We start from the raw sequence: 7,507 nt of genomic DNA, 5'->3' as shown, positions 1-7,507 counted from the left end.
CAACACCAGACAGCTACCGGTCAGTCGGGAATCAATTTGGAGTTGGAAAATCTACTGTGGGGGCTGCTGTTATGCAAGTAGCCAAAGCAATCACTGAGCTGCTGCTACCAAAGGTTGTGACTCAGGGGAATGTGCAGGTCATAGTGGATGGCTTTGCTACAATGGGATTCCCTAACTGTGGTGGGGCGACAGATGGAACCCATACCCCTATCTTGGCACCGGAGCACCAGGGCACCCAGTACATAAACCGCAAGGGGTACTTTTCAATGGTGCTGCAAGCACTGGTGGATCACAAAGGACATTTCACCAACATCAACGTGGGATAGCCGGGAAGGGTTCATGACACTCGTGTCTTCAGGAACACTAATCTGTTTAAATGGCTGCTGCAAGGAATTTACTTCCCAGACTAGAAAATAACAGTTGGGGATGTTGATATGCCTATAGTTATCCTTGGGAACCCAGCTTACCTCTTAATGCCATGGCTCATGAAGCCATACACAGGCAGCCTAGACTGTAGTCAGGAGCTGTTCAACTACAGGCTGAGCAAGTGCAGAATGGTGGTAGAATGTGTATTTGGACATTTAAAGGGTCGCTGGCGCATGTTACTGACTCGCTCAGACCTCAGCCAAACCAATATTCCCATTGTTATTGCTGCTTGCTGTGCGCTTCACAATCTCTGTGAGAGTAAGCGGGAGACATTTATGGCGGGGTGGGAGGCTGAGGCAAATCGCCTGGCCGCTGATTACGCACAGCCAGACACCAGGGCAATTAGAAGAGCACACCAGGAAGCGCTGCGCATCAGAGAAGCTTTGAGAACCAGTTTCATGACTGGCCAGGGTACGGTGTGAAAGTTCTGTTTGTTTTTCCTTGATGAAAACCTACCCCCCCCCTTGATTGACTCATTCTCTGTAAGCAACCCACCCTCCCTCTTCGATCACAGCTTGCTTTCAAAGGAAATAAAGTCACTTTCGTTTAAAAATCATGTATTCTTTATTAATTGATTATAAAAAGAGGGAGAGAACTGACAAGATAGCCCGGTGGGGTTTGGGAGGATAGGAGGGAAGGAAAAGGCCACTAATAAATTTCAAAATAATAACTTTTTGCTTGGGCTGTCCACTGGGGTGGAGTGGGAGGGTGCATGGAGTCTCCCCTCCCTGCATTCTTACACGTCTGGGTGAGGAGGATGTGGAACATGGTGAGGGGGGAGTGTGGTTATACAGGGGCTGCAGTGCCACTCTGTGATCCTGGTACCGTTCCTGAAGCTCCACCAGATGCCGGAGCATGTCCGTTTGCTCACGCAGCAGCCCCAGCATTGCATCCTGCCTCCTCTGATCTTCCTGCTACCACCTCTCATCTCAAGCGTCTCTCCTCTCCTCACGTTGGTCCCTTCTATTCTCACATTGGTCCCTCATGTCCTCACATTCACTGGCATCTTTCCTGTACTGTGATACCGTGTCCTTCCACTCATTCAGATGAGCTCTTTCATTGCAGGTCGATTCCATGATTTCAGAGAACATTTAGTCTCGCATCTGTTTTTTTCGCCGCCTTATCTGAGATAGCCTTTGGGATGGAGGAGGGAGGCTTGAAAAATTTGCAGCTGTGGGAGGGAGGGAAAAAAGGGAGAGAACTATTTTAAAAGATACATTTTACAGAACAATGGGTATACTCTTTCATGGTGAACAACACTATTCACATTACATAGCACATGTGATTTTGGTACAACGTTGCATTTTGCCTCTTAATATTGAGTGCCTGAAGCTTTGGTGTTAGAGATCACAGACACAGGTCCGGGCAACAGAATTCGGCTTGCATGCGGCCATAGTAAGCCATTGTCTTTTGGCTTCTGCAGCCTTCATAAAAGCAGCACCCTCCTTTCCCACATACCAAGCAAAGCCCGTTGAGTGCTGTAGTTTTCCTGTTCACATGCAGCAGCAGAAACCAAACTAACCCCCACCCCATCCAATTCTCTGGTATGATCGCTTTATCCCTCCCCACACCACGTGGCTGATATCAGGGAAGATCCCTGCTAGCCAAACATGAAAAGCTCAGTGCCAATGCGCCCCACCCCCCGCAACCCCCCAAGCTTGGCTAACTGCAGGGAAGGATTTCTTTTCAGCCACTGGCAAACAGCCCAGTAGGAACGGCCACCTCTGTCCCCTTAATTAAATTCCCGTATTTCAACCAGGTTACCATGAACAATATCACTCTCCTGAGGATAACACAGCAAGATAAAGAACGGATGTTGCTTGAATGCCAGCAAGCACTGGGACCATACGCTGCCAGGCTTCGTCATGCAATGATACCAGATTACTTGCTACTAGCATGGCGTGGTCAAGTGTCCTACCATGGAGGATGGAATAAGGCTGCACTGCCCAGAAACCTTCTGGAAAGGCTTTTGGAGTACCTCCAGGAGAGCTTCATGGAGATGTTCCTGGAGGATTTCCGCTCCATCCCCAAACACGTTAACAGACTTTTCCAGTAGCTGTACTGGCCGCGAATGCATCCCAAGTCCTCAGGGCAAATTAATCATTAATTTAAACCATGTTTTATATTTACAAAGGTACACTCACCAGAGGTCCCTTCCATGGCTTCATGGTCTGAGATAATGCCTTGGGAAGGTTGGGAGGGTACTTCAGTCAGGCTAAGAAAAAGATCATGGCTGTTGAGGAGAATGGAGTGCTGTGTGCTCTCCGCAAGTTCATTGTCCTCCTCCTCATCTTCCCCGTCCACAGAATCCTCAGGCATGCTTTGGCATTTCATCTTTTAGAACATAGTTTGGCTAGCACGGAATCCTCTCCCCATATAGTGATCAGATCCAGTACCTTCCGTGCGGTCCATGCTGGAGCTCTTTTTCGATTCTCAGACTGCATGCTTACCTGTGCTGATGAGCTCTGCATGGTCACCTGTGCTGATCAGCTCTCCACGCTGGGCAAACAGGAAATGAAATTCAAAAGTTCATGGGTTTTTTCCTGTCTACCTGGCCAGTGCATCCGAGTTCAGATTGCTGTCCAGAGTGGTCACAATAGTGAACTGTGGGATAGCTCCCGGAGGCCAATACTGTCGAATTGCGGCCACACTAACCCTAATTTGAAATGGCAATGCCAATTTCAGCGCTACTCCCCTCGTTGGTGAGGAGTACAGAAATAGATTTTAAGAGCCCTTTATATCGAAGTAAAGGGCTTCGTTGTGTGGACGGGTGTAGGATTAATTTGATTTAACGCTGCTAAATTCGACATAAACTCGTAGTGTAGACCAGGCCTAAGAGAGGGCGAATCGCAGGATTCCACCCCAGGCCAGGTGAAGGCAAGAGGCCTAATAATGGAGGGGGCATGCACTCTAGAGAGGGGCCAAAGCTGTCACCAGGACAATCAACTGCACAAATCTATGTACAGCACTGATAGTGACAATGCAACCAACGTGCCTCCAGCCTGCACCCTAGTCTATAGGGAAAAGTTGTAGAGAGGTGTTAATAGTTCAGTCTCTGACCTCATTCAAGCAGATGCCTTTCATGAAAAATTCAACCAGTCCTGACTCCTATTTGGAGAACAGAGCCATAGTGTAAGTTTTCTAAACAGAAACTGGTGCAGACAAGCACCTTAACTTGGCTTTGATTCTTGTGCTCCAGGGGGTGAGCATATCTGTAGCCTAAGCATATGCTTTGTATAAAGTAATTCTGAAAGAACTCCTCTGTCCTTATTTACAGTGAAAAGGAACGTCCCCTGCCTCCCATCAGCCATTTCATTTCACAGCAGACTTATACAAACAGATGTTGATATCAATTTATTTTCCTTCTGCTAAAATGATTTAAAAAAATTACAAGTGGCATGGCTGATGTGACAGGCAATTGTTCAGCATTGCTTACTTTGTACATGTACAACCAATACATTTAACAAACGCACACCTGAGCATTGTTCGTATGCAAATAATATTTTGAAAATCGTCTGCTATGCTTTGGTTTGCTAAAAGCTAAAAGCTCCTGGGGCGGGATAGCAGAAGAGGGGAAGCAAGCCCTGAAATACTTGTGACCTTGGATGCCTTTTGTTCCTTCTTCTCTCACCACAGGCTTGCTCCATAGTAGGTAAAGAGAGATCAGATAACAAAGAGGCTGGAGTGTGTTGCTTAGAGATTTTTAATTTTTCTAGACTCACTACTTTTGGGGGCGGGGGGGTAGAGTGTAACTGGGCAAACAAAAGGGTGCAAAAATGTCAATTGAACATAGCTAGAGGATACTATTTAATATTCATATATATGGACTAGCTGGAAATGACAACTGTTAGGACCACTGATTGGCAAAGTCAAGTATGCAGAGAAATGGTTTCCCTCTCCAGTGCCCACATGCTGATTTGAAAACTAGGGCCTGTCTGTCTATTGTCAGAAAGAAAAACTAATTAATTGCTGAGGCAATGTACATAAATGTCAACCACAAAAAGCGTAGTTCGATAAATCTTTATATAAACTAGCAGAAAGCACACTATTTTGAGGTTTTTTTGAAGCGTTCTATATGGTTATATAGTTACACTGGAAAAGTGGTGACTTTTAAAAAAAGCAAAAAACAAAAACCCCAAAAACCAGGACAGTATTTAAAGCTGTGGGACTAAATTCAGACCTGGTGTAAGTGGTTGTAATTCCATTAGTGTGAATGGCATTGCATCAATTGTCTAGTTCTGAATTTGGACCATAGGCTACTGGTGAACATTAAGAACAAAAAAGTTAATGATTTGCTACCCTCCCGAACTCCACTGCTGCAGAGCTAATTTATTCTTGGAAGCAAAATCTCTGTTCCTCTGAGGGTCATTAATATCTTGCATTTATACTCCACCTTCCATCTCCACATGCCTTAAGAACTATAGAAAAGGTATAATTTTTCTCACCAGGGAAATGCAGCCACCTCTGAGGTTGAATGCAGCAGCTGGTAGTGTACAACAGTTTAAGATAGGAAGTGAACCAATCACTCAAGTTGAAATTACTGGAGCAATTTAGGTAAGCACTACAGTACGATAAAAATTTTCAAGATTTCAATTAAAGATTTGTAAAATGTACAGACATTTTGCTGTTTTTCATTCAATTCACAGACTGATCAAAACTTTTGGAAAATTTTAAATTTCAATGAAAATTTTTCTGCATTTTTGACCAGCTCTGGCAAGCGCCAAATAATTATCCATGTTGGGGCTGGGCTTGGCTGTCAAAGACAAAAGTTTCTCTGAGCCATTGGCTCATGGGGCTGATTAGGCCAGGGTGGGGGTGAGGTTAGCACACTTGTTTTATAAAAAGTTCTGTGGGATTTCTAATAACCACAATGGGTTGTAACCCTGATTTTACATCTCCTCCAATATACTCTGTCCCTTTTCCAGAGAAGACCCTGTAACCACATTGAGCTTGGTTGAGTTTAGGTCAGAGAATGGCATTGGGGGGACTACAGAGGATGTATGCTCTGGAAGTCACGTGTCTATTTCAATAGGAGGCAACCATTTCACTACCTGACAGCCCATCAGTCAGCAGGGGTAAGAATGTTAAAGGAGCCACCCACTACACAAAGTGGCCATGATCTTCCCTTACACGTCTGTTCCTCGTGTTAGCCATTCTCCACTGATAATCAGACATACAGATAATCTGAATCCTTCCCATGCTGTCAAACGTTGCGCAGGGCACGAACAAGGCTGCACCATCCCTGTCTATCCTGGGCTGCTCTTAACAGAGGACATGCAGAATCCCATAAGTTTCCCACCCCCCTCTCTAAGTACAGTTTCCTAGAAGGATTATTTTGGTCAGCCCTTTTCACAAGTTCCTCTAGCTGCCAGTGGCAAGCCTGCTATGACAGACACTCTGGCTTCATTCCTAACACGTCCCAGATATTTCCATCTTTTTTTCAGGATAACTCTGAAGATAAGTTGTTGAACGCTCTGGTGAATCTTGACATTTGTTATAAAATCATTCCATTTAATTTCTAGTATTTTCCTGAGGCACATGCTTTTGAAGGCAGTTGGATGTCTGTTCATAGCTTTGGTGGATTTCCAGTTCTCTCATCCCTATGTAAGGGAACTGTTGTCTCCTTACTAAAACTCAGTGGGTGTGTTTTGGTTGGCTAGCTCCCAGCATAGACACCGACTCCGTGGGTGCTCTGGGGCTGGAGCACTCACGGGGAAAAATTGGTGGGTGCTTAGCACCCACCAGCAGCTCCCTGTCCCCCTACCCCCCACCCCAACTCATCTCCGCTCTGCCTCCTCCCCTGGGCATACCGCGTGCTCGCTTTTCCCCCCTGGCTCCCACTGCTTGCGCTGAGAAACAGCTGATTTGCACAGCAAGCACTGGGAGGGAGAAGGGGGAATGTGGCATGCTCAGGGAAGAGGTGGGGCTGAGGCAGGGATTTGGGGAAGGGGTCCAATAGGGGCAGGTAGGGGGCAGAGTTGGGGGTGGAGACTTTGGGGAAGGGGTTGGAATGGGGGCAGGGCAGGGATGGGGAAAGGGTGGAGTCAGGGCAGGGCCAGGCGCGGTGGGGGCACGATCACCCACCAGCGCCGGGGAAAGTTGGCGCCTATGGCTCCCAGCACCAAAAGAAAGGGGAAGGATAGATGGAAAATCAGGACCCTGAGACTGACAGTCCCCAGGAACAATGGGGAGAGGCCAATGCTTCAGGTCAGCCTGATTGACAGGATGGGCAGGCTAATCAGGGAGTTAGTGGGTCAGGGGGGTCCTGTCCGTATGAGCTGGAATTGCCTGGGTCAGAAAGAGTGGGGCTGAGCTAAGGAGAAAGCAAGGGCCCAAGCTGAGCTGGGGGGCAGAGCTGTGCCAGATCCAGAGGGGCCAGAAAAGCAGCCCAGGGAACAGATCCTGTGCTGGGAGCAAGGCTGCAGCCTAAAGCCAGAGCCAGCCCAAGGAGAGCAGATCCTATGCTGGGAGCAGGGCTGCAGTCACAGAGCCAGAGGGACCAGAGAAGCAGCCCGGGGGATTGGAGGCAGAGCAGCATCAGTGCTGATGCAGAGTGGAATCGGAGCTAGAACAGAGGAGCTGGGGCTGGAGCAGTCTGCAGTTGGGTGTAGTGAGCAACTAGGGCCAGCCAAGAGGGGACCCTGGGCAAAGGGCCCAGCACAGAAAGACACCCCCAGCCAAGGATCCTTTCAGGCCAGACCAGGAAGGGGAATCTTAACCCGATGGGGGGCTGATGCTGGGGAGAAGGGAAAGCCTGGAGGTGTGTGGCTACCACCAGAGCAAGCGTCCCAACTCACATCCCTGCAGCACAGCCAGGGCCTGAGAAGGAGGCCTGGGACCTACAAGGAGCAGACTGAACTGCCCTGACATTCCAGCACCATTGTTTGTCATGTTCCCAGCCACAGAGTGAGATGATGGGCTTTCCTTTAACCTTTCCCATTTTTCCTTATTCTTTTTTAAATTGCTGATTAAATAAATTGTATTTGCTTTAAATTGTATGCAATGATCCGTGGGTCAGGGAAGTGTCCAGGGCAGAGAGAGCACGCCGGAGTGGGGACACCCTAGCCCCTGTCCTAGGTGA

The sequence above is a fragment of the Mauremys reevesii genome, linkage group 1 (assembly GCF_016161935.1).
Source record: "Mauremys reevesii isolate NIE-2019 linkage group 1, ASM1616193v1, whole genome shotgun sequence".
NCBI classification, from domain to species: Eukaryota; Metazoa; Chordata; order Testudines; family Geoemydidae; genus Mauremys; species Mauremys reevesii.
This window is presented reverse-complemented; position numbering follows the sequence as displayed.